At 36.9% G+C, this 26,966-nt stretch overlaps 1 pseudogene; it reads left to right on the top strand.

The window, feature by feature from the left end:
- Window positions 1–18,536: 18,536 nt before the first annotated feature.
- On the top strand, window positions 18,537–18,905 carry LOC110333467 (annotated as a pseudogene).
- The last annotated feature ends 8,061 nt before the right edge of the window (window positions 18,906–26,966 follow it).

Genomic DNA, 26,966 nt, shown 5'->3' with positions numbered 1-26,966 from the left:
CAACTTCACTAGTTTCCCATAGTTTAATCTGTTTTAAATACATTCAGCTCTTTCCATATGATTCTTTGACCATATAAAATATGAATACTTCTCTAATTGAGAAAGGGTATTTATGCACCTGCCATTACAGCAGGCCTTGAAAAATACTGAGTTCCTAGCTGTAGCTAGATCTGTCTTAGTCCCAAGAAATTAACAATGAGTATTCTACTATGTCTATTATTTCACAGAAATATTGTTGAAAAAATAAACACAAAACTACAGGGAATCCAGTGGTAGATCTATTGGTATTCAAGCACGAGGCTCTGGATTGGTCAATGGAATAAAATAAATATTGTATTCCAAAGGAGTAATGCCTAGCCACGAATTCAGTGTATTTCTGGGCACCAAGTCTTCTCAATATTGCCACCAACTGACGACCTTAATGATCACTGCATGGATGGATCCTTTACTGATGTATTCTGTATGCCGAGATAATCAGAATTTAACATATATCCATCTCTTTCTAACTGAAACCCAGGATCCTCTGTCATGGTCCGTTTCATACTTACTCTCACCTGAGTAAAATAAACACACATTCCTTCCATTTGTGGACACTCCTGGGTGGGGTCTCATGCCCCCTGTACTTTTGACCCAGGAAATATTAGGATGATTTACATCCCCATCTATAATACCCAAATCATGGTCTGTTGCCACAGTGAATTATTTCCTTACAGTTACAAAAATCTCAGTCACTGTATTTGTGTGAGTATTCAATTTTGTTCATGTTTAGTATATATCTTCTACTCTGCCTCTTGTAAAAAAATAAAATTTTCCAATCAAAATCATACGTTTTTCACGGTTTGGATCCTGTCTCCACCTTCTCTGTCATCTAACATATCACGAGAGATTTGTAAAACTCCCCAATGTGACTTTAAGACATGAAACATGAGAATGATTTAATGTGAGTTATAGATTTTGTTTAGAATATATAGTACAATGTATTTATCCTCAGTTCAGTTCAGCTAATATTTATAGACCAATAGTGTAGCATCTTATACAGAGTAAACTTTCAATAAACATTTAGACACAGAATGTTAGCAATACATCTAAATAGTACATGGAGCCCAGCAGAAAAGGAGGGATAAATAACTCCTAAAACATTTTCTGGTTTATTAACCCTAGTCGTCTCCATTTTACTTTTAAAGGAGATTACATCAGAATAGTGCAGACCTCATTTAAGAAGCTGATTCTCAACTCTATTGCCAGTGTTGGCACTCCATTGAACTTGAAATCATCAGAGAAATTAGGGCGTAAGGCATATGGGTTTTGAGGCATAGCTCGTTATTTTTTATCTGCTTTACCTCAGGGATGGGGCATTTCTTAAGTTCAACTTCAAAAAGAAGTTTCAATGAATCCAAATTCAGACACATGTTTTGCAAACTCATGGTGTTTTTAGTATTAATAAAACTGCTTGTTTCATTGTGAATGCCAGAAAATAAACTATGAATACTCAAGGGAAAGCCTGGAATACTGCACACTGAGCACAGGTAGAAAAAAAATCAATCCAGTGATGATGCACAAAGCTGGGGAGTTTGCTTATTGGCTATCAAACTGACCTTGGATTAATATCGAAAATATGTAAAGAGTTTAAAAATGAAATAGTCAGAAAATATTCTATTTTTAAAATTGCCATGAATCTTACAGAGTGCTTGCAAAAAAAAATACAAGTAGATAAAAAAAATCTAAAAATATTCATTGTCATTGGCAATTTGAGTAATATAAATCAAAAAGAGCTTGGAGAGTTTATTTTACCTCAGTCAAAATGATGAAGTTCAAAAAAATCAACTAACAATAAATGTGTGCGTGGATGTGAGGAAATGGAAAACCTCATTCAGTATTAGCTGGGTTGAAAACGTTCCACTCGAAGTCAGTATAAAAATGTGGAAATCAAGGTAGAAACTCTCAAAAATCTGAAAATAATTCTACCATATGACCCACTAATCAATTCCTTGGCACTTGCCCAAAGGACTGAATACCCTATTCTATGTAGAGCCATGGGCATTGCTTATCTAGTCTCAAGAGTTAAAATATGGGAACATCCTAGATATTCTTAAACTGACAAATGGATAATGAAAATAAACAATAAGTATATGCTATAGAATACCATTCATGTATAAAGAAAAATTAAGCTATGAACTTTGCAGTTAAATGTCTAGGACTAATGAAGACCATATGGCATCAGGTAACTCACACTCAAAAAGGCAAAACTCATATTATATCATCTGTAGATGATGACACCAGATCTTCAGATGCTAGCACACAGCCTAGAATAACCATAGAAATGAGGAAAGTAAAAATGGCCATGGGCAGTGGGAAAGCAATAAAGAGGAGACGGTCAGGATCCAGCAAATTGAAGGTATAGATTTGAAAACATTGTGTGGGTCCATTTAGAGACCATAGAAGGAGGAAAAATAAAATAAAATAATAGCAATGATATCAGAAAAATGAATCATTTTAGTTATTTACTAGAAATTAGACAGGATATATGTAAATTTTATCTATACAAACACATATAGATTTTAAGTAAATGTTTGCTGCCTGGGCTGAGAATGTTCCCTAAAATCGACATAGCTTATCTGAGAAAAACTTTATTACCAAGCATGAGAACCTCCTTTTTGACTGGTGAGTCTAAATTGCTCCCAATACAAAAGCCAGTGTGCTGCATTTGATTGTCTTGCAGATGCTGAAGAAGTCTCTACTGCTGAAGAAACAATGTACTTGGGGCACAGGACCTAGTGTGTCTCAGATGATCTGGCATTTAATCCTCCCCACTGAAAAAGTGTTTATGATACCAGATCATGACATTCTAGCTTCAAGGGAGAGAGGCACCCGATAGTCCTAGACAGTTATGACACCAATAATCCTCCAAAAGGACCAGGATGACATGATAATCTTAAAGGTGTAATAATGACACTTAAGGCTTGACAGAAACCAGGAGCAGTCTATTTGAACTTAAGGCCCTCTCAGCAAGAAGAAAATCATGCCCGATTCTGAAAACATTGCCAAATAACTTAGTTCAGTGAGGTCTGAATCTTTGACTACTTTAACTCATAACTGCATTCAAGATAGCAAATTTGACATCCACTACAGACCATTTTAGTCATAGGACCAATACCTGGCAATACTTAAACTTGACACTACATGTAGCAATTTGAATGACTGTTAGCAGTAGGATTGAAAAAAGGTACCATCATATTGGAAGATGATTTGTGGAGAACTTGATAAATTGTGTTTACTTGTTGATCAGATAAACTCATACTCCTGAGTAGTTAGTCAAGAACAAAGCCAGTTATGGCTACCTAGAAATGTGTCAATGTGTTTGAAACATTTTCTTTTAATGTAAAAATAATTGGAAACAAAAATAAAGATCTTTCAACTTTTGGGTAAATGTGAACTGTGATACTCCCTTTAAAAAGACATTAATAATAATAAAAATGAGACAGGTATTAATAGTCCCAGCATTAGGAGGGGATCTTTCTCCTGACCCTAGTATCGTGGTTGAATCTCAAATGTATTGTGTAGAGCACAAGCAGCCAAAAAAGCAAAGACAAACCCTATGTATATAACAGTTCCTGAAATATGGTTAGAAAGTCAATGTTACAGTCAAGTTGTAAATGTCAGAGTGAAGAAAGGTGTTCACTGTAAGACCAAACACAAGCACTGTATTTCTGATGATAGAAGTACTCGAGAACCAAATGTCTGTGACCCTAACTAAACGCATGTGTGAAAACTCAGAAATGCAATCCTCATTATCCACAGTTGCTTCAGTTGCAACTTTGCACCTCTTGAGTATATTCATCTTAAATAGAAAATTCCTAAAATGACTCACATGTTAAACAACTTTTAGACTAGAGGATGAATGTTTGGCTTAGAGGTTAGGAGCATTTATTGCTCTCGTTCAGTTCCAAGAACCCACTTGGAAACTAACAGCCATTTGTAAATTTTTGTTCCAGAGGATTTTATGCCCACTTCATATATTCATAGCCACTACATTCATGTATTTGGTGCATAGACATATATGCAAGCCAATGACTCAAATTCATAAAATAAAAATAAATAAAACATAAAAATGCATAAATAAATAATTTTCAATATGACACTTTTATATTGTATGTTATATTTTATTAGGTTTCTAATTGCCTCTAATTTGGATCATCTGTAAGCTAAACCTAAGAAAATATATGTCTAGGAAAGCATCATATAACAGAGATAGTTACTACACAGGGAATTTCAGGAAGTATATACTCAACAGATAATGGGAGACTGATACCTACTGAAAGGTGGACTTTTCTCACATATATGAGATATAAGGCAGCTACTTTATGTTTTGTAGCTATTGTAGAAACAGTGGAAATTAATTGGCTTGATTTTGGCATTGGGATCTAAAGGCCATGCATCAGAAACACTTGACTCTGGAGAAGATATGTAAGTCTTCTCTCATGTATACATGTTTTATGGATACAGTTATAAATAGATATAGAGACAGAGATATAGATTATATATTATAAGTAGATAGATGTAGACAAAGATAGATATAGATATGGATATATATGAATATTGATATAGATGATATATCGATTAACTAATATAATGCTGGAAAGTGATTATTTCCTTTATTTAACAAAACCTAAATAAAAATAATTGGTGACAATATGAGAAATATTTTAAATTGTTGACTAAGAATAGCAATCAAGTCTGCAAAGGAGGAAGAAAACTAGATCGTCATTACAAACCTATACTATTTAATTCATTATTACAAGTGATATGACCAGAGATGCCCCTTGGTTTTGCAAACTTTATATGCCCCAATAGAGTGGAAGGCCAGGGTCAAGAAGTGGGAGTGAGTGGGCAGGGGAGCAGGGTAGGGGGAGGGTATAGGGAACATTCGGGATAGCATTTGAAATGTAAATGAAGAAAATATCTAATAAAATAAGTTAAAAAAAAAAACAAGTGATATGACCAATAATTCTATGTAACACTTTGGATTCACTGATAAATGTGTACCATAATTAAAGAGGAAGTGTTTGGGATATTATAGGTCTAGTTTGTCAGACTTTTAACTGGATATTACAGTGTAGATTGACCCTCTGAGGTTCACATCTCTGAAAAAAAAAAAAAAAGTACTCTACTTCAATCCCACCCTTTTCTATGCCAACAGCTATTGGTTGTCAATAGCTCTTGAGCCAGGGTCAGAAAGAAATTCATGAACTCCTCTCCCATCTAGGTTGGAATCATGTCTGGCTTGATCTCGTGAAGGTCTTGTGCATGCAGTAAGATCCTCTGTGGGTTCATGAGAGCTCACGCCTTTCACATCTGGTTCACATTACTCCTCCACAGCCTCTTTCCTATAATGTTTCCTATAATATTTCTGCCATATATTCTGCATTGACCCCTGAAACCAGAGTGTAGGGGATGTGATACACATGCTGAACTTAGGGCTATACACTTTACAGTTTCCTTAGTTTTTGAATAGTAGCCAGTTGCGGGTTTCATTATTTATTGCCACACACTGCCAGAAGATGCTTCTCTACTGTGCCTTTTTGTCCAAAACATTTATGAGCCCCAGAACATAGAAGATGAGTATCCTGTCTGATTCACACTTTCTAGATAGTTGATTTTGCAGCAGTAAAAATATTTTAGGGCAAGTAATTTCACCATGTATTTTGAAGAGATGAAATTGATTATTCAATAAATTTACTGACTTCCTTAACATACTCGATAATATATTTATGAAAATGGAAAATTTTAAACAAGTTAAGCAATAATTTTCCAGTTAAGCATTCTGAATCAGAGGTGTTACATAGAGTTATTAATCTTATCACTTCAAATATTAAATCCTTAAAATAGTATAGGTATATAATTATACATATAATAGTATATGTATATAATATATGTAAAAGCAGATATAGATGTATAGATATAGATATAGATATAGATATGATACAATTTTCTTCTGTCTTTTTTTATAACTTGATTAGTATCCTCACAATGAGCCCATTAAAATATTTTCTGCATTGTAAAAATGACTTTATTTAGGTTTTGTTATGTATAAGGAAGGTAAACTAACACTTAATCGTTAACATTTTATTTAGGAATTATTAATAGCCTATTATTAGCTAAACTCTAAGAGCACAGTGATAAAAGGCAGAGTTCTTATACATACAGGGTTTATGATATAGTGGGTAAAAACATGAGTTCACATACGTAATGTAATTGGAAGTCTATCATGACGGATGAATTATACGGGTGCTGTGGTACATTCTTTTGACACTGCATAAATGCATCCAGAAATGTTTATATTTGGGATTCATGAATAAGCACTTCAAAGAGGAGACTGAAAAAGTGATTATGGAGATAAAGTAATATGAATCTAGTCTTTAACATTTCATAAAATTTAATCCATCTGATATAATATACTGTGTTTAGTCCTTTTTAATTGGATGTAACTTATAATCAATTTATTTGCTATAAATAATCTTGCAATAAGTGTTTCTGTCTATGTAGCTTTTATTTTACTGTGAATTATCTCCTTAGAATATATTCCCAAGTGTAACATTACTGGGCACATTATGTATATATATATTTTTTTTTCCTGCTTTTTTTATATAATCCCAAATTGCTTTTTAAAATGCTTATACCTATTTACAATGTCATCAGCAATATACGAGTGCACTGGTTTTGCCAGTATTCTCTAGTTTTATATAATATTTAACTACTTTAATATTTGCTAACATAATCATTTCAAATAAACACAGGCAGTTTCTTAGAAGATGAAATATTTGACCAAAACCGATGAGGGAAGGACATTGCACAACTAGGCCATTCTGATGGGCACTGAAAGGCAAAATTGGTAAAAATGAAGCTCTTTAATCATATGGATCATAAAATTGTAGAGCATCATTTTGTGATTTGAAACAAGTAAGCTAGGACAGACTAATGTTCTCTAATGATGTTTCTGAGAGATGCTTTGGTTTGTGACAAGGTCCAGCCTTCAGGAGAAATTCACCCCTGCTGTGTTTTATTTCCTTGGATATTTATAAAATTATACAGCAACCTAAGGCAGACCCAAGTCCCTGTTCTTCTGCACTCATTTATCTCTTGGAAACATAGGCAGCTCTTTCAGATGAGCCATGGACCTAATGGGAGAACTTGGAATGAGATTTTTTCCTAAAGTGAGTTCCACCAAGTCCTTAGTCACTTAGAAGTGTCAGGGAGAAGGGAAGCTGACAGCCAGCTCTGTCAATGTGAGCAGAGAGTTTTAGATCAAGCCCAGGAACATTACTGTCAAAAATTACAACCTCGGAGTTGACATAAATGTTGACAGCACCATTTTCACTGATAGTGGTATCAGAGAGGATTATGATTCACAAAGGACTGTCCAACAAGCGATGATTCAGATGAAACACTCCTAAATAAGTAAAGGAGAATAAAAATGTGAACACTGCAGGCTGCAGAATTCTATCAAGATGATGTCATACACATCTCTTCCTCCTGATAATGAGAGCTTATCTGTAAGTTCCTATAAAGGGAAACATGAAGGCATAGTGCCATGCCCTCCTTTGAGCCTGGTATACCTTCTCTTCCACCATGTAGCTCTCTAAACTATATAATAATCTTCATAAGGGAAGAATGCATAGTGGTTACCCAGTACCAAATGGTAAGCTGAAAACATACATACAAGTAATTTTGTACAGAATGAGTAGCTTGTATTTGTGTATTTAAGAATATGTGTGTGTCAATGTAATAATAAAGTGGTAAAGAAAGAAGCTATGAATTCAAAAGAGGAGATGGAACTTATGGGACGTTTTGGACAGAGGAAAGTGAATAAGGAAATGGATTAATTGAATTATAATATCAAAAATAACAAAACAATTGTTTTGTAAACAATTTGAATAATTAATGCTAGAATAAAGAAGATAATGAATATTTTTTGAGTATCAACAAAAACATTAGGTAACTACTACATAGTAAAAGAGAATGGCATTTGTTGAAGAGAAGAATGTAGAGTTGGTGTTCTGACCCTTCCCAGAAATGTTGCTAATTTACAAACATTCCTTTTCTATTTTGCCAGTGACTACTACTAACTTCTCTAACCAAGTTTGCTATTTTGATATTCAAAGATATTCTCTTAAATAGAAGTTTGTCGTTGTTGTTGTTTGCAGGACTGAATTTAGGCATTACTAGGAACCTACCTTAAGGTACTTTTGCGGGTAAGCATATGTTTGTGTGGGCAAGTGTGTGGGTGGGCAGGTGTGTGGGTAGGCAGGTATGTGGGTGGGTAGATGTGAGGGTGGGTAGGTGTGTGAGTGGGTAATAATGAGGGTGGGTAGGTCTGTGTGGGGTAGGTGTGTAGATGGGCAGGTGTGAGTGTGGGTAGATGTGAGGGTGGGTAGGTGTATGGGTGGGTAGGTGTGTGGGTGGGGCTTATGGCAGAAGGGATGAACCAGTCAGATTCAAGTTACCTTAGGAAACCAAGTTACATTATATAAATGCCTTATGAAAATATGTTTCCATTTCTGTTCCTTTCAGGAATGTTGCTTTTAAATATTTCATACAAAACAAATTGTTTGAATAATTTTTAAATCACTTGTACATGAAGCTCTTTTGAAGAAACTGTCTAAAATGAAAGCAAAATAAAATTAAGAGATTCTAAGTCAAAATAACTGTTTAGAATGCTTAAATTTCAAGTGCTATAATATTTATTGTTTATTTAACTTGGATTCTGTGTGTCATGGACAATATTGTAGATGATGTGTGTTTCCTTTTTGACTATGAACTTAAAGTGTTGAATGAAGAGTGTCCTTGTTTAATCTGTACTCCAGTTTCTGAATGTGACCACAGGAATATATGAAGTGCCCATGCATATTTAGATAATGGCTTGCTTATGGAATTCTCTCTTATAAAGGGTAAATATTTCTATTGCAACTTAAAGATAATAAATAATAAAGATAGGAGTGTGGCTATCTGGAAAGTTCAGAACTAATGGAAAGGTTTGTCTAAAAAAGGAAGATCATCTGACCTGTAAATTGCATCAAACTGAGGGTTCACTGGGCACAAAATGTTTGGTACACTTTCCAGGAAGTGAACATAGGTACTTCTCATTCTGTGACCAATATTAGTCAAACTCTTTTTTTTTTTTTTTTTTACGTAAAAACTATTTACTCATTAATTAAAATGAGCAGTTTAATTAGCATCCTTGGACAAACGACGGTCAATTATTCCCAGAAGAGTAAATTCCAGTTTAAAAAACAAAATTCTAAACTTCTTGGAATTTATCTACAAGGAACATGTATTAGTCTTTCCAAAAGCAGAATCTAGCTCACGTGCGTTATAAGCAGTGTGCCATGCATCCCGTCTGTTCTCTTTAATAAAACTAGTTCTTTTATAAACAAACAAAAACGATTTGGAATATATAAAGGAAAATACAATACAATAAATTAAATGGTATCCAAATCCTCTTCAAAAATGTAAACACTCCCAGCATATAGACACATGTTCACTTGTTTCACCATTTGTGAAACAATGCTATAGATGAAATTGCTTCAGTGGATTCTACTAAGGGAATGGACACCGGGGATTACTAGCTCTTTTAAATTGATATGATTTTAGCAGTTAAATTTATTTTTCTTATATTTCTCTATTGATGATGTTCTAGATAATGATATTTCAATAATCAAAAAGTGTGAATTCACTTGGAAACAATCACAGGAAGGGAGACATGGACAAATAGGCACATTCAGAAGAGGTCAGGAGTAACAAAGCACCAGCATAGACTTACAAATTATACAAAGAAAACACTGATATCTTCTACTATTTAAATGTGGTGTGTGTGTGTGTGTGTGTGTGTGTGTGTGTGTGTGTGTGTATGTGTGTGTGTAATTGCATGTGGATACATTTGTGCACTTATATGTGTGCATGTGCTGTGTTTGTGCACATTTCATCTGACTTATACACTGATTCTCACAAATTCTGCTAAGTAAAATGTTCAGTATTGCATATGGAAATGACACAGTAGAAGTTCTCAGAAATTTTGTCCAAAGTCTTGATTTTGGTCAGAAATTCGAGAAGTCAGCTTAGATGCATGAGGGCCTTCTTACATAACCGAATCCCAAATTATGGCAATGGGATTCAAAGATTTTATGAGTATTAATGTGCATCGGGACAAATTCAGCATGACGGTTTAAATTTTCAAAACTCTGATGATGTAAAAATAATTTCTGAAACTACAGTCCTAAAATAGAGAGAACAAAATAGGCTTACACTGTTATTATCAACTCAGTTTACAGATTTTAAAGTCAGTGCTATTTTTCGAGGTGTCTTCATCTGTGGTAACAGATGATTTTACCAGGTACACTATAGTCTTCTTGATAAGGGAAACATGTGAACTTCCAAAGGGTGCAGAAAGACCTATATAGGCTGAATTCTTGATGTACTTAGGATAATGTGGTTGTAATGACCTTCAACCCTAGGCTTCAAAAGAAGCACTGTGGGAATGATCGTCTTCTTCAAACAGTATCTCTCTCACAATCAGTCTTGTCCTGTAGTGCACAGGAGAGAACATATCATCCTTCCTTTGGCCCACCCTACGTGACTCATTATTTACACAGAATTCCCAGTCGGAGCTTGGTACCCAATAAAAGTCTTTTGCCTAGTGATATATTGCTGAGATCTTCATCCAAGCCCCAGAGGTTGCCCTGGTAACCCCAAGAATACTGGGCTTCTTACAAAATTCAGATGCCTGGTGGAATCTGCTGCGTTCATTCTCTGGTCACAGAATACACTCTCGGCTGTAGAGACATTTGGGGACAGAAATTGAGCGGGATGGAAGCTTGGCCCCTGCAGGTGGAAAGCTTAATTGGGGGATCAGGTGCTCATGAAGAATGTGCACAGAGGGTGAGCAAGTCAACTGGCTTCAAGAATAAAGCCACAGGGAGACCATACTTGGGAACCTATATAAAGACTCTTTAAACTAGCTTCTGTAGCTATGTTCTGCCCCAGGTGTACCTAATGAGGTGTTGAACAATTCTGGTATGTTCATTCCAAAATGTCCAGGCAATTTCCATCATCTGAAATTATTTTCCTTGACATATATTGCTGTTAACACTGTAGAATGTGTCATCTTTTATGTGGAATAATTGTTGCCATTAGGTTTTTTTGGAAGTTCAGTGGATTACACTATGGTGACATGCAAGCTGATATAGAAAGATTTTAGATTTTCTTGTAGAATTCAATAATATTTTGTCTTTGAACATTTTTTATGAAGAGAAGATTTGATGACAGAGAACAAGGAAGAAAGAGAAAAGTGAGAACAAGTTAAAAGATCTTGCTCCTGTGACAATTCTCCATTTGCAAAAATAGATTTGTGTCCAGGTCTCTTAAAATAGTATCGTCAGCTGTGAAAAAGAAGTTTTTGTGATTCAAAAGTTTAAAAGGAAGGTTGGAAATACAGATATCAATGAAATAATTGGTAATATCTTCTATCTTTGGTGAAGGAAATTATGCTTCTTTCTTCATATGCTATATGTCCCTTTTCTCTTTTTCAATAATTATAAAGTAAATGAAAATAAACAGCATAAAAGAGAAGTGGAGGGAGAAGGATGAAGTGTTTGAAGCAACCTCATTTTTCGGTAAATTACATTTATACATTTCAATTATATCTGTTGCTTATCAGTTTAATCTTCAAAGTGACCACAAAGAAAACTTCCCTGAGCTTAGATCAGTAGGCACACAATGGGATTAGAGTGCTTTGCCACTGAAACTCTTGGTTTAGAATACTGAATAACATTTTTTAAGCTACCTGTTACTATGTGTCAATCTCTCTGTTTTTCTTTTGTTTTGTTTTGTTTTGTTTTGTTCATCACTTGTACACTTTTATTGAAAGAAAACTAGCTCTGAGCAATTATGTGCAAATCTTTGCTATCTCTTTCACAGTTCTAATTCAAAAGTAGTTTTCATATTCAGGAATAGACAAGTATTCTAACGAAACACTGTTATTGGGTTTCCTCATTGTGGCTGTCATTTGAATAACTCTTAATATTAATGCAATTGAGTATCTTTTGCTGATTTGCTATATCTTGATGAGGTGGATGTTTAATCATGTTGCCTATTTTTTTATTTTGGTTGGTTTTTCTCTGTTATGTTTTAGGAAACCAGTGTACGTTCACATTGAACCCTTCTCATTTAGTATAAATAATACTCAAAGTCAGCCATACCCATTTTGTCATTCCCTTTTGGGGCTCTTAATTGGTTTTTTGTTTGTTTGTTTGGTTGGTTGGTTGGGTTTTTTTTTATGAAAACTTTCTTTTGGTGTGAGTTTATTATATCAGTCTGATTGTGAGAGAAACCTTTGTGGTTGGCTAGCATATGTTTTTTCTGTTAGTGATGAATTTCCTTCCAGGGCTTTTACTCTCTGTCATCATATGACCTTCCCTTCATGTCTGTGTCTGATTGTTTTTTTATTAAAAACAATGTTTGTATCATTCAAAATAAGGAGTTACAATAAGGTATTTTATACATGTAAACTATTATGCTTTCTTCACTTTTATTCCAACTTGTCCTTTTTATCCCCTATTTCTCTCTTTCATTTTCCTCTTTTAAAGTTTATTCACTTTACATCCCTATTGCTGTCCCTCCTCCTGTTTCTTTCCTCCAACAGTCATTCCCCACTACCCTGCCCCTTTTCCTCCAAGACAGTGGAGACCCCATTAGGAATCCCTCACTCTGGCACATCAGCTTTCTTCAGGACCAGGCACTTCTTCTCCCACTGAGACCAGATAAGACAGTCAAGTTAGGGGAATAGATTCCATAGACAGGCAACATCTTGTAATTTCTTCTTCTTCCTCCTCCTCTCCCCCCTCCTCCTCCTCCACATCCTCCTCCTCTTCCTCTTCTTGCTGTTTATGATTTCCTCATATATTACATCTCTACCAGTTTCACTACCCCCAGTCTCTCCCTCCTCATATCCCCTCTTCCAAAGATCCAACCCCTCAGTCTGCCTCCCCTCAAATAAGAGTAAACTTCTATGGATATCAATCAATCAAAAATGGCATTAAAGAGTTCCAATAAAACCAGGCAGAGAACATCATATAAACCCTGGAAAAGGTAGCCAATAATAAAGAGAGTCCCACAAGGAGGCAAAAATGTGAGGAATAACCCTTGCTCTCACTATAAGGATTTATGTAAGAGGATCAAGCTATTTTGCCCTATATATTCAGAGAACTTAGGTCAGACCCCAATAGGATCCCTTTGCTAGTCCAGGTGAATCACACTCAGTTAATTCTGTGGGTTTTGTATATCCCTGACCCCTCTGATTCCTTTGATTCTCCCTCCCCTAAGTTCTGTCTAATATTTGGCTGTGGTACTCTTCATCTATTCACATAAGTTTCAAGGTAAAGGATTCTCTGGACTCTTTGATGATGATTGTGCCAGGCTTTGAGTTCCAGAATACTCTGTGAGCAAGACAAATTGTAAGTGAAAGATTTTTGTGGGTTGGGATTGGTATCCCAGTCTCTCCTCCAGGCCTTGACTGGTTAAAAAAGATGACCTTCTCATCCTCCATGGCAGTGATTACCAGGACTCTCTGCCAGGTTTACCATCCAGGATCCCATGAAGCTTCCAATGATTAGGTTTTCACTTTGCCTCCAAATTGCCCCCCGCTTCCAGTATTTTCTTCCTCCGTATCCTGATCCTGATCCTGATCCTTCCTATTCCCAACTCCCTTGACCCCTGGCTCTACCTGTGAAACCTATCTGATTTACCTGTCCCAGGGAAAAGCTTGGATCCTCCCTTAAGCTGTTCCTTTTACTTAAACTCCAAGGGTCTGTAGATTTTAGAATGATTATCTTTTACTTTACAGCTATTATCCACTTATAATTAAGTACATGAAATGTTTCTTTTTCTGGGTCTGGGTTATCTCCTTAGGCATGATTTTTTTTTCTAGTTCTGCCCATTTGCCTTCAAATTTCATGATGCCCATTTTAACAGCTGAGTAAAACTCCATTATTTATTTAAATGTACCACACCTCCTTTATCCATTCCTCAGTTGAGAGGAATCTAGGTTGTTTCTAATTTCTGGCTATTCTGAATAAAGCTGGTATAAATATAGTTGAGCGAGTGTCCTTGTGATAGCATATAACATTCTCTGGGCATATTCCCAAAGAGTGATATAGCTGGCTCTGGAGGTAGATTGACTTCCAGTTTTCTAAGAAAGTGTTATATTGACTTGCAAAGTGGCTGTACAAGTTCACACTCCACCAGCCCTGGAGAAGTATTCTCCATGTTCCACATCATTCACAGTATGAGCTATCACTGTGTTATAGATCTTAACTATTCTGACAAGTGTATGATGAAAAATCAAAATCATTTTGATTTGCATTTCCCAGAGTGCTAAGGATGTTGAACGTTTCTTTAAGGGTTTCTCAGCCATTTGAGATTCCTTCGTTCATAATTTTCTGTTTAGATCTGTATGCCATATTTAATTGTATTGCTTAGTTTGTTGATGTCTAGTTTCTTGAGTTCTTTATGTATTGTGATTATTAGCCATCTGTCAGACATAAAGTTGGTAAAAATAATTTCCCGTTTTGTGGGACTGCCATTTTATGTGATTGATGGTATCCTTTACTTTGCAGAAGCTTTTTAGTTTCAGTAGGTCGCATTTATTCATTGTTGAACTTAGTGCCTATACTATGGACATTCTGTTTAGGAATCTCTCTTCTGTGCCAGTGTGTTATCTTGCTTTATATTAAGGTCATTGATCCACTTGAATTTACAGTTTATGTAGGGCAATAGATATGGATGTATTCTTCTATATACTGATATCCAGTTGGACCCACACTTCTTTTGTCCATTCAATAATTATGGTTTCTTTATCAAAAATCAGATATGCATTCAAATGTGAATTTACATCTGGGTTTCTAATTTATTAACACTGATAAACATGTCATGGTGCCTACTTGATTATGGTGGATAATCTTTTTGATGTGTTTTCATTCATTTTGCCATATTTTATTGATTTTTTGTTTTGTTTTGTTTTGTTTTGTTGTTTTGTTTTGTTTTTTTGTTTTTGTTTTTCAAGACAGGGTTTCTCTGAATAGCCCTGGCTGTGCTGGAACTCACTTTGTAGACCAAGCTGGCCTCGAACTCAGAAATCCGCCTGCCTCTGCCTCCTGAGTGCTGGGATTAAAGGCGTGCGCCACCATGCCTGGCTTTATTGATTTTTTTTAACGTCAATATTCATGAGGGAATTTGGGCTATAGTTCTCTTTCTTTGTTTAATCTTTGGTGTTTTGGATATTCACTGTGGTTCCATTAAATTAATTTGGCATTGTTCCTTCTGTTTTAATTTTGTGGAATAACTTGATTGTTATTGATGTTAGTTCTTTGTTGAAAGTTTGCTAAAATTCTATGCTGAAACCACCTGGCCCTGGGCTCTTTTTTGTTTGCTAGATATTTAATGATAGCTTAAGGGTTACAGGTCTTTTTAAATAGTTTATCTTATCTTGATTTAATTTTAGTAAGTGGTGAGTATTGAGAAAATTTTCCATTACTTTTAGGCTTTCTAATTTGGTGCCATACAAAGTTTTGAAATATATCCTAAAGATTCTTTGGATTTCCTCAGTGTCTGTTGCTATATCTCCGTTTCAGTTTTGATTTTGTTAATTTGGATATTCTCTGTGTGTCTTCTAGTTGGCTTAGCTAAAGTTTGTGTAGCTTGTTGATTTTCTCAATTAGCCTACTCTTTGTTTTGTTTTGTTTTTTCTGTTGTTCTCTGTGTTATTCTGTTATTGATTTCTGACATCATCTTTACTACTTCATACTTTCTACTCCTCTTGGGTTTCCTTTTTATTGGACTAGAGCTTCCAGATATACTGTTAAGTTTCTAGTCTGAGATCTCTCCAATGTCTCTTTTAAGGCACTTAGTGCTAAAAACTTTTCTCTTGTCACTGGACCTTATCTTGACCCTGAAGCTATTCAGTTTCCATGATTTTACGTGCTTTCTGTTTCTATTGTTAATATCCAGCTTTATGCTTTGATAGTCTGATAAGATACAAACGGATACTTCAATTTTCTTGTATTTGTTGAGACTAGTTTTGTGACCAGGCATACAGTCAATATTTGAAAATGTTCTATGATGTACTGAGAAAGTCATATATTCTTTTGTGTTTGAGTGAAAGGTTTTGTGGCTATCTGTAAGGTCATTTGATTCATAATGTCTCCTAGCTCAAGTATTTTGCTGTTTAGTTTTTATCTGAATGATCTGTTCACTTTTGAGAGTGAGATATTGAAGTCCTGCACTATGAATGTCTAAGTCTAATGTTTAAGTTTTAGTAAATCTTCTTTTATAAATGTGGATGTCCTTGTGCATGATGCATAGATAGATGTAAAAAAAATTGTTATGCCTTTGTCTTAGTTAGGGATTTACTGCTGTGAGCACACACCATGACTATGGCAACACTTATAAGGATACCATTTAACTGGGAAAGGTTCAGAAGTTGACTCCATTATCAACAGGGCAGAAGCATGGCAAAATCCAGGCAGGCATTGTTCAGGCAGAGTTGAAAGTTCTTCACCTGAAGAATGCTAGGAAAAGCCTGGCTTTCAGTCAGCTAGGATGAAGGTCTTAAAGCCCATGTCTACAGTAACATACCTACTCCAACAGGGCTACACCTCATATAGTGCCACTCCCTCGTCCAAGCATATATAAACCATCACATTCCAATCCCTGGCCCCCATATGCTTCTTCAAATATATGACACTATGGGGCCTGAATACCCATAGCATAATGAAATTTAGTACAACTTCCAAAGACCTATAGTCTATAGTAGTCTCAACAATGATAAAAGTCCAAAGTTCAAAGTCTCTTCTGAGATTCATCCAATCACTTAATAGTAATCTCCAATGCAAGACAGGAAACCACCTGGACAACCTCCAAACTCTGCATGTCCATGTCTAATGTCAAAGTGGTCTTCAGATCTCGAACACATTTTTCATTTTGGTTGACTGCAACACAATTCCTTCTCCTGGAATGGTTTCACTCCCTGTGAGCAGCTTTCCTCAGCAGATATACCATGGTCCTGGCATCTCAAATATCTTGAGGTCTTCTAGGTTACTTCAAAGTTAGAGTTTCTTGTCCCAATGTCTGAGATCCATACATGATCTTCTAGGATCCACCAAAGGGCTTGTATCACTTCTCCAGATCTGCCCTATGTAGCACCCTTGGCTCTGCTTCACTCGACTCCACTACTGATGCTGTTCTTGGTGGTCATCACATGGTACTGGCATCTCCAATTATGCTGGCATCCTCTGCTGCAAATGCTGCACCAGTAGCTTCTCGTAGGCTCTCTTCATGGTGCCAAGCCTCAAATTCTTTGCAGGACCCCTCAGTCACTGGCTGTCCCTGAGGTTGCACCTTCACCAATGGCCTTCCAGGCCTCTCATAGTGCCAAGCCCCAGCTGCTCTTCATGACCTCTTCATGCCTTCAAAACCAGTACTACCTGAGTGACTCTTAGAGATTGGCAAGTACAGCTGCATCACAAGACACAAACGTGTCTCTCTGTAAAGCACAGCTTCTTTGTACTCTCAGAAAATACTTCCAAGATTTCACCTCAGCAATGCTAGTCTCTTCTTAATCACTGATAATTTCTTAGTTCCAGCTAACCTGCATCAATTGTCCTAGTAGTTTCCTTCTCCTCTTGACTATAAAGCCAGAGCCAAATGGCCAAAGCTGGTGAATTCTGCAGCTTGCTGGAGTTGCACCCTTGTTCTATTACTTTATCACTTTCTGCTTTCCAACTCTTTCACTGCCTAAACTTGGCTGTCCTGAAATTTTCTCTTTAAATTAACCTTGAACTCTGAGATCTGAAGGCCTGTCTCATGAATGCTGGGATTAAAGGTGTGGTAGACCATACCTGGATTTAAACTTTTCTCTACTTAGACCTTGCTCTATACCAGGCTGGCTTTGAACCCAGAGATTTCCTTGACTCTCTCCTGAAATTAAATATGTACCACCCTGACTGGCCACAATGCCTCAAGATTCTGATCAAAAGCCTGTTTCTTCCAGTCTCAAGATCTGAATCATAAGTGTGGCCTCTATTTCTGAATAGTAGTTCATTTCAGATTAAAAGTCCAAACTATTCCTTGTTCAACTCCAAACACAAACAATAATTTTAGCTGAGTGGGATCTTGCCCTGAAATCACCAGTCCTTTAATCTCTTTATCTCCTTGAACACAGGATTCAGCTCCATTTCACTTCCTGGTGTCCCTTTAATACACAAACCATACTTTTTTTTTTTCCTTTCTAAACCTATTACACTTGTTCAATACACTCTTCATTAGACTTAACCAATTGGGTTTGAGACTTCCTGTGTCAATGCAATTAATACAAATCTTTTATATTAGCTTCAGTTAGATTCTTCAGAAATGGGCAAAAAGTAGCCAAAATATTCACCAAAGATCTCAGGTCCCTGGCTTCGGTCCTCACTCACAGTTTCTCAACCACCATGCCTATGTTCATCAGGAACACCAATATTCCCCACACCTCTGGGCCAGAGGGGGTTCTCTCGGAGTTCACCCAGCAGCTGGCAAAGGCCACCAGCAAGCCAGCACATTATATTACAGTGCATGTGGTACCAAACCAGCTTATGACTTTTAGCAGCATGAACCTCCCATGCACCCTCTGTAGCCTGCACAGCATACGCAAAATTGGAGGCACACAGAATCGCATCTACCGACAGCTGCTGTGCAGCCTGCTGTCTGATCACCTGCACATCAGCCTGGTCCATGTCTATATCAATTATTATGACATTAACACATTCAACTTGGGCTATCTATCTTCACTTGAATCTGGCCTTACTTACTTGAACTGCTGATCTTCGAGCCTTGCTGAACAAAGTGTTCTGCGTTTATCCACCCAAATAAATGGTTTAAGAGAAAAAAAATCATCTTTACCAAAATATCACAAAAACAGTCTCTCTGTAACCTATTAGAATTCTTCTCCTCCAAAAGCACTAGAGCCAGGCTTTTCCAGATCAAGTCACGCTCAGCAACAAAGTCTTCTATATTTCTACTAGAATATATTAGGCCTCACTTAAACCAAGCTACCATTTCCCAAATCCAAAGTCCCCAAAGCTGCATTATTCCAAACAAAAGCATGGTCAGGCCTATAATAGCAATACCCCACTCCTGGTACCAACTTCTGTCTTTGTTAGGGTTTTATTGCTGTGAACAGACACCATGACCAAGACAACTCTCATAAAAACAACACTTAATTGGAGCTTACAGGTTTAGAGATTTAGTCCATGATCATCAGGGTGGGAGCATGACAGCATATAGGGCAGACATGGTTCAGGAGGAGCTGAAAGTTCTATATCTTCATCTGAAGGCTGTTAGGAGAAGACTAACTTCCAGGGAGCTAGTATGAGTACCTTAAAACCGATGTCCACAGTGACACATCTACTCCAACAGGGCCACACCTCCTATAGTGCCACTCCCTGGGCCAAGCATATACAAACCATCACAGTCATCTTGGTGAGTTTTTCTCTTGGTGTGTAAGAAATTTCCTTCTTCATCTCTTTTGATTAATTTTGGTTTTAAGTCTTTTGGTGTGTATTAAAATAGCTATAGTAGCTTAATTCTTTGGTATATTTGCTTGAGAAATCATTTTCCAACCTTTTACTCTGAAGTCATGTCTGTCTTTGATGGAGTGTGTTTCTTGTATGTAACAAAAGGATTGATTCTGTTTATGTACCTTCTCTGATAACCTGTGTCTTTCTCTTGTAGAATTGAGTCCATTAACATTGATAGATCTTATTGAAAAATGATTGTTAATGATTTTGATAACCAATTATTGCTAATCCATGTTCTTGTTGGCGGTGATGGCGGTAGTGATGGTGGTGGTGGTGGTGAATGCACCTCACATTTGTTTTTTTCTTGTGTGAAATTATTTATTGCCTGTGTTATTGTGCCTGTAATTAACCTCTATTGGTTTAAGTTTTCTTTCTAGTAATGTCTGTAGGGATGGATTTGTTGGTAGGTTATTTTTTTAATTTTGACTTTTTCATGAAATTTATTGCTTTCTCCACCTATCATGATTGAAAGTTTTGCTATACATGGGAGTCTGAAGTGGCAAGTATGATCTCTGAGAATCTTCAAAGTAATGATCCAGGTCCTTTTAGAATCTCTGCAGAGAAGTCACATGTAATTCTAATAGGTCTTCCATTATATGATACTTGGCCTGTTTCCCGTGAAGTTTTATTATTATTTATTTGTTCTGTACATTTAGTATTTAGTGTTACTGTATGTTGTGGGACTTTGTTTTCTCATTCAATCTATTTAGTGTTTTATGTGTTTCTTATACATTTATAGGCATGCCCTTTTTTAGGTTAGATTTTTTTTTTCTGTGATTTTGTTAAATATATTTTTGTGCAAGGAGACAGGTATGGATCAATTTGCATCCTTCTACATGTAGACCACCAGATGAAACAGCAACATTTTTTGAAAATGCTTTCTTTTTTCACTGAGTGGTTTTAGCTTCTTTGTCAAAGATCACATGACACTGGGGTGTGGGTTCATTTCTAGGCCTTCAATTCTATTCCATTGATCTAAGGACCTTTACATAAAACCAGACACACTTAATCTAATAGAACAGAAATTGGGGAAGACCCTCAAGTACTTGGCCACAGAGGAAAACTTCCTGAACAGAATATCAATGGCTTATGCTTTAAGATCAACAATCAACAAATGGGATCTTATAACATTTAAAAGCTTCTGTAAAGCAAGGGTCATTATCAATAGGACAGAACAGTAATCCACAGACTGGGAAAATATATTTACCAACTCTACATCCAATAGAGGGCTAGTATCGAAAATGTACAAAGAACTCAAGAAGGCAGATTCCTGAAAACCAAATAACCCTATTAAAACCTGAAGTACAGAGCTAAATAGAGAATTCTTAACCAAGGAATATTGAATAGCTGAGAAACACTTAAAGAAGTAGTCAAAATCCTTAGTCATCAGAGAAATGCAAATCAAAGCGACCCTGAGATTCCACCTCAGACCAGTCAGAATGGCTAAGATAAAAAACACAGGTTACAGCAAATGCTGGTATGCATGTGGAGAAAGAGAAACATTCCTCCATTGTTGGTCGGATTGCAAGCTGATACAAACCACTCTGAAAATCAGTCTGGTTGTTCCTCAGAAAATTTGACATACTATTACCTGAGGATCCTGCCATACCACTCCTGGGCATATACCCAAAAGATGCTCCAACACATAACAAGGTCACATGCTCCTCTAAATTCATAGCAGCCTTAATTATAATAGCCAGAAGGTGGAAACAACCCAGCTGTCCCTCAACAGAGGAATGCATAAAGAAAATGTGGTACATTTACACAATGGAATACTTCACAGTGATTAAAAACAATGACTTCTTGAAATTCTTAGACAATTGGATGGAACTAGAAAATATCATCCTGCTTGGGGTAACCCAGACACAAAAGAACACACATGGTATGTACTCACTAATAAGTGGATACTAATCCAAAAGTTCACAATGCCTACAATACAACCAACAGACCATATGGATTATAGAAGGAACGATGATTAAGGGGTGGATGCTTCAGTCCTGCAGTGAAGGGGAAGCAGGAAGATTGTGGGAGATGGAAGGAGAGCTGGACAAGGGAGGGAGAAAGAAGGAGGAGGAGGAGGAGGAAACACAGGAGAGAAGAGAAACTGGGAATAGCCACTGGAAGGTCCTAGAAACCGGAGAAACATGAGGCTCTTAGGACCTAATTGGATGGACTTTAGCTGTAATGCACAGAGAAGGGGGAGATAGAACCTGTGGAGACCACCTCCAGTAGATAAGCACTATCCCTGACCAAGGGATAGAGTTACCCACTCACCCATATCAAAGGATTTTTTAACCCAGAAATGTTCCTGTCCAAAAGAAGAAAAAGGGGGGGGGGGACAACCCCACCTAGGGATAAATCATGTCTGCAGACACCAAACCCAACATTATTGCAGTGGTCAAGAGGTGCTTGTGAACAGGAACCAAGTGCAGCAGTTCCTGGGGAGGTCCAACCAGCAACTGACAAAAGCAGAGGCAGATGCTTGGAGCCAACCATCAGGATGAACTCAGGGAACCTCTTGGGGGAGCTGGCAGAAGGACTGGAAGAGTGAAGGGGGATTGCAACCGCATTCAAAGAACAACATAGGCTGCCCTGACCACCCAGTTCTCCCAGATACTAGACTACCAATCAAGGAGTGTACAGGGAGAGATACACTAGTTCCAGATCCATATGTAGCAGAGGAAGGCCTTATTGACAGCAATGGGAAGGGAGGCCGTTGGTGCCAGGGAAGGTGATGATGGAGTTGTGTGGCAGGAGAATGTGGATGAAGGAGCACTCTCATACAGGCAAAAGGGATGGGGAAGGGCAGATGTGGGATGGGGGAGTGGTGGAAGGATAACTTGGAAGTGGGATATCATGGGATGGGAGGTTGGAGGAGGGGGTAACTAGGCAGTGGGATAACATTTGTGATGTAATTGAATGTAATGATTAATACTAATAAAAGTATATTATATATGCATACATTTGAGCTAGTATTCTTCTCATTGTTATATTATTATTTTTAAGTTTTTTTCTTTTCATAGTGCCCCAGATTTCCTGGATCTTTTTGTGTTAGGAAACTTTTAGCTTTTCACAATTTCTTTTTTTTTAATTAGTTATTTTCTTCATTTACATTTCAAATGCTATCTCGAAAGCCCCCTATACCCTCCCCTGCCCTGCTCCCCAACCCACTCACTCCTGCTTCCTGGCCCTGTCATTCCACTGTACTGGGGCATAGGATCTTTGCAATACCAAGGACCTCTCCTCCCATTAATGGCTGACTAGGCCATCCTCTTCTACATATGCAACTAGAGACACAGCTCTAGGGGGTAATGGTTAGTTCATATTGTCATTCCTCCTATAGGTTTGCAGACCCCTTTAGCTCCTTGGGTGCTTTCTCTAGCTCCTTCATTAGGGACCCTGTGTTCTATCCAATAGATGACTTTGACTGATGAACCACTTGCTTCTATCATATCTTCAATGCCTGATATTCATTCTTCCATCTTCTGTGTTTATTCCTGATGGTTGCATCTATAGTTCGCATTCACTTAGCTAGGTTTTCCATTTTCAGAATTTCCTCTTTTTGTGTTTTCTTTCTTGCTTCTATTTCCATTTTCAGGGTTTGAACAGTTTTCTCCACCTGTTTGTTTTGCTTGTTTGGTTTTTGTTTTGTTTTGTTTTGGCTTTTTGACATTTCCTCTAATTAGTTACTTAGTTAGTAAGTTGCTTTGTTACTTGATTTCTTTAAAGGATTTTTTTTCCTCTTTAAGGACCTCAATCATCTTCATAAAGTTGGTGTTAAGTTTGCTTTTTTTTGTGATTCAGCTGCATTGAAATAGGATAGTTGGTCTCTGGTAATGCCATACTGTCCTGTCTGCTGTTGATTTTATTCTTAGAGTAGCATTTAGGCATCTGCATTTTTTTTATGATTATAAGTCTAGTTCCTGATATCTTAGTTTGTCTTTGGTGGGTAGGTATTTCAGTCCTTCATTTCTGTTTCTTCTTTGGGCTTCTAATCTCTGTGCTTTGGATTTCTGGTGACTGGCATGCCAGCTGGTCCAGTACAGAGTATCTGTCTAGGTTGGGGACTAGGGTTCTGGAGACAACATTCACCTTTGTTGAGGCCAAGGCTCTCTGTGTGTCTGACTGTTGTGGCTTACAGTTGAGCTGTGAGTGTTTTCCAGATTTCGAGGCAGGTACCCAGGCATGAAATGGGCATTGAGGTGATAGCAGGTTGGGGGCTGTATAGTAAATGCATCTTTTGGAACCAAATCTCAGGAGTGGGGTAGTTCAGCTGGCAATCACCTGTTCTTACTATTGTGGCCTGCAAATGAGCAGTGGGAGTCTGTAGGAATTAAGGCCAGTGGCCTGGCCATGAGGTGGTTATTGGGGTGAGAGGATGGTAGAATTTGTCTTTGGGAACTGAGGCTGTGGAGTGAAGCTCCTCTCCTCCTTCCAACTCTGCTTTTGACTCAAAATAGTCTTTCTAAAACTTTAATGACAATATAGATATGTATATGTTGTATATACATATATTTAAATTTAGATTAAAAATATTCAAGAAGGGACTGAGTGATGACTCAGCAGGTAAGACTCTAGTTTGCTTTTTGAGTAGCCATCAGTTTATCCTCACACCATCAGTAAATATGCATTTGATTTGTCTTGAATCCTTGCCAACATTTGCTGTCATTTTCTTTTTCCTGGTGATTGATCATCTGGTTTTCCTGATAGTTAATGGTATTGAATACTTTTCCATGTATTTGTTTGTCATGTGTACTTCTTCTGAGTACTGGCTTTCTACTGTTTCCGTACTTATTAATTGGATGATTTATAAAGTATAAATACGCTTCAGTGAGTCCTGACTCTGGCCAACCCACTCAGCAATGATTCTTGGACAGCAGTGGCACTGGAAATGAGCTTGAGTTGTTGCTAGAGAAGCATAAGGTCTTCAGTACATTTCATAAGATGAGGAATTACACTAATTCTAGCTATAAATAAGAATGGCGGTTTCTGTAATTCCTATAGGGAATTGCCATATGTGTTTTAGTTCAAATGGAAATTATCATGGCTTTGGAAAAACGATAGATGCCCTGTAAAGGTGCTTTGCGTAGTTCACATAACCTTTCTAGATGTTTCTTCCTTATCATGGTAGCAGTCTCTCTGCTTTCAAAAATGGTAAATTTCAACCGTAGTTGTCAAAGCAAATTCCAGAGCTTTCATAACTTCACTGAATCCCTCAGAGAAGCTTTTCAGACCTGACTCAAACTGAAGACAGTCCTTCATGAAATGATGGTTTTTAGCAGTGGATATTTTCTGTGTTTTCTTTCTGAAGTTGTATTTGTATTAGGAATCTGCTCTCTCTTATCTTTTACCTTGTTTTCTGTCATCATATTATCTTTTGTTATTTTAATGTATTCTATGTGAAATTGTTTTAAAAGTTATTTTCGATCTAGCACTATACTCTTCTAGACACAAATCCTTTATTCTCGTATTTATCTTATGGCATTAGCCCCCAGGATAAACTAATTTAATTTCACAAATTGAAAGAATTACCAACACAAGTTGAAGCATATCATACACAAGTGATATGCTACAATTCAGAAGAATTATTATTGTTATGGATTATTTGCTTTATTTTTCTTCCTAATTTTGACATTTAATTTATATATTAAATTTTATTTTCACGTATTTCTCTACTAGTGTGTTTTATCTTCTTGAGAACTCATAATGAGACCTAGAGCAGCAGGTGCATGTTTAAGATCACTTCCTGTGAATAACTAGCTGGAACTAGCCTCCTGCAAGCTGGTATCCTGTTAGCATCCTCTATTACTAAACAGACCCCATGTCTTGACAGCAAGAATACTCAAGATAGTCTTTTGATCAATCTTCTAGAGAAGGAACTAATCAAAATAAGAGAGGTAGATACAAAAGCACTAGAAAAAGACTGCTCTATGGCCATCACTCATTGCTGTTCTGTTAGATTTCTACTTCTACAAATATTGCCACCATTATCTCCTCATTTCTTCCCTTTCACAAGAAACAATACTTTGAGCTTAACTGTCTAGACACAGGAACTCTGGTTGCTTGAGGTTGTGATAATATGTCCTGAACACAAATCCACTCAGAATGCTATGAAGGTCACTTTGCCCTTGGTTCTCCATTCCCCCATCTCTTTAACACCACATTCTTACCTCTTTGTTTACTCATCAAAATATCTTAGAATACAGTCGACATGCTTCAAAACACATTTCCATAGTTAAATGTTGGCTGAATAGTCACCCAAATACCACTTAGTTTGAACAATGGACAAAAAAAACTTTAAAAATTTTTTTATATATAAAGAACTAGAGCGCTTCTTCAAAGATGGCTTTCTGAGATCTATCTAATCAAAACATTTACAAGAAAGGAAAATGATGCAAGGCCTCTTTCCCTCCCACTGTGGTTTTTATTCTGGGTCACCATATTTCTTTTACATTGTGTTTCATACTTTCAACATTTCTGTCAAATTGACTACCAAAATTAGAACAGACATTGTCCTAGAACTACCTCAAGAGGCACAATTTTTCACAAGTTGGTGTTTTTTAATTTCAATTTCTAATTAATGAAATCCATCATGTTGATTCATACTCCACTTTGTTTGTGCCTATCCTATCCTCGCTCCCTGTTTTCAGCATTCTCTGACATTCATTAGCGGAAACAAAACCAAAGTAGTGCATGGGGCAGTGGGATAATGAATGGGCTGAAATCACATCTCCACATAGAAGCTTCAAACAAATCAGTCATCTTCTGATGAATGTGACTATGCTACTGACAGGCACGGTGGGGTCAAAATTCCCCATGGTTTTATTGAAGTACCACAGATATGCTCTCTGCTTGGAATTATGTTTACTGTAGGTCACCAAACACATAGTACATTTCACAATTTCTAGGGCGGTTTCAGTCTATGTTATCTCTTATCACCCATCTAGAATTAATTTTGTATAATTATACAAACATTGCATGCCTCCAACAGCAAATGATACCCCAAAGATTCAGGCTATAAGTATAGGCATATATATATATATATATATATATATATATATATATATATATATTCTGCTTTTATGCATATATCTGTGTATTTCCTTGTTTTAGGTGATGATAAACACCCACTGAACACAAGTATCAACCAAATCCAATGCCAAGGTTATAAAGAATTAAAAAGAGATGGAAAAACTGTCTTAGCTTGAGAACACATTGTGATCATAACATCTAGATATTGCCTGGGATCCAGTTTTTCCACCCTGGAACAGAAGGAGCAAAACAGCAGAACTAGGGGAACACAAA

Source organism: Mus pahari, chromosome 15 (genome assembly GCF_900095145.1).
Source record: "Mus pahari chromosome 15, PAHARI_EIJ_v1.1, whole genome shotgun sequence".
Taxonomy (NCBI): Eukaryota; Metazoa; Chordata; class Mammalia; order Rodentia; family Muridae; genus Mus; species Mus pahari.
The sequence above is the reverse complement of the archived record's forward strand: the minus strand, read 5'-3'. Positions and strand labels throughout refer to the sequence as shown.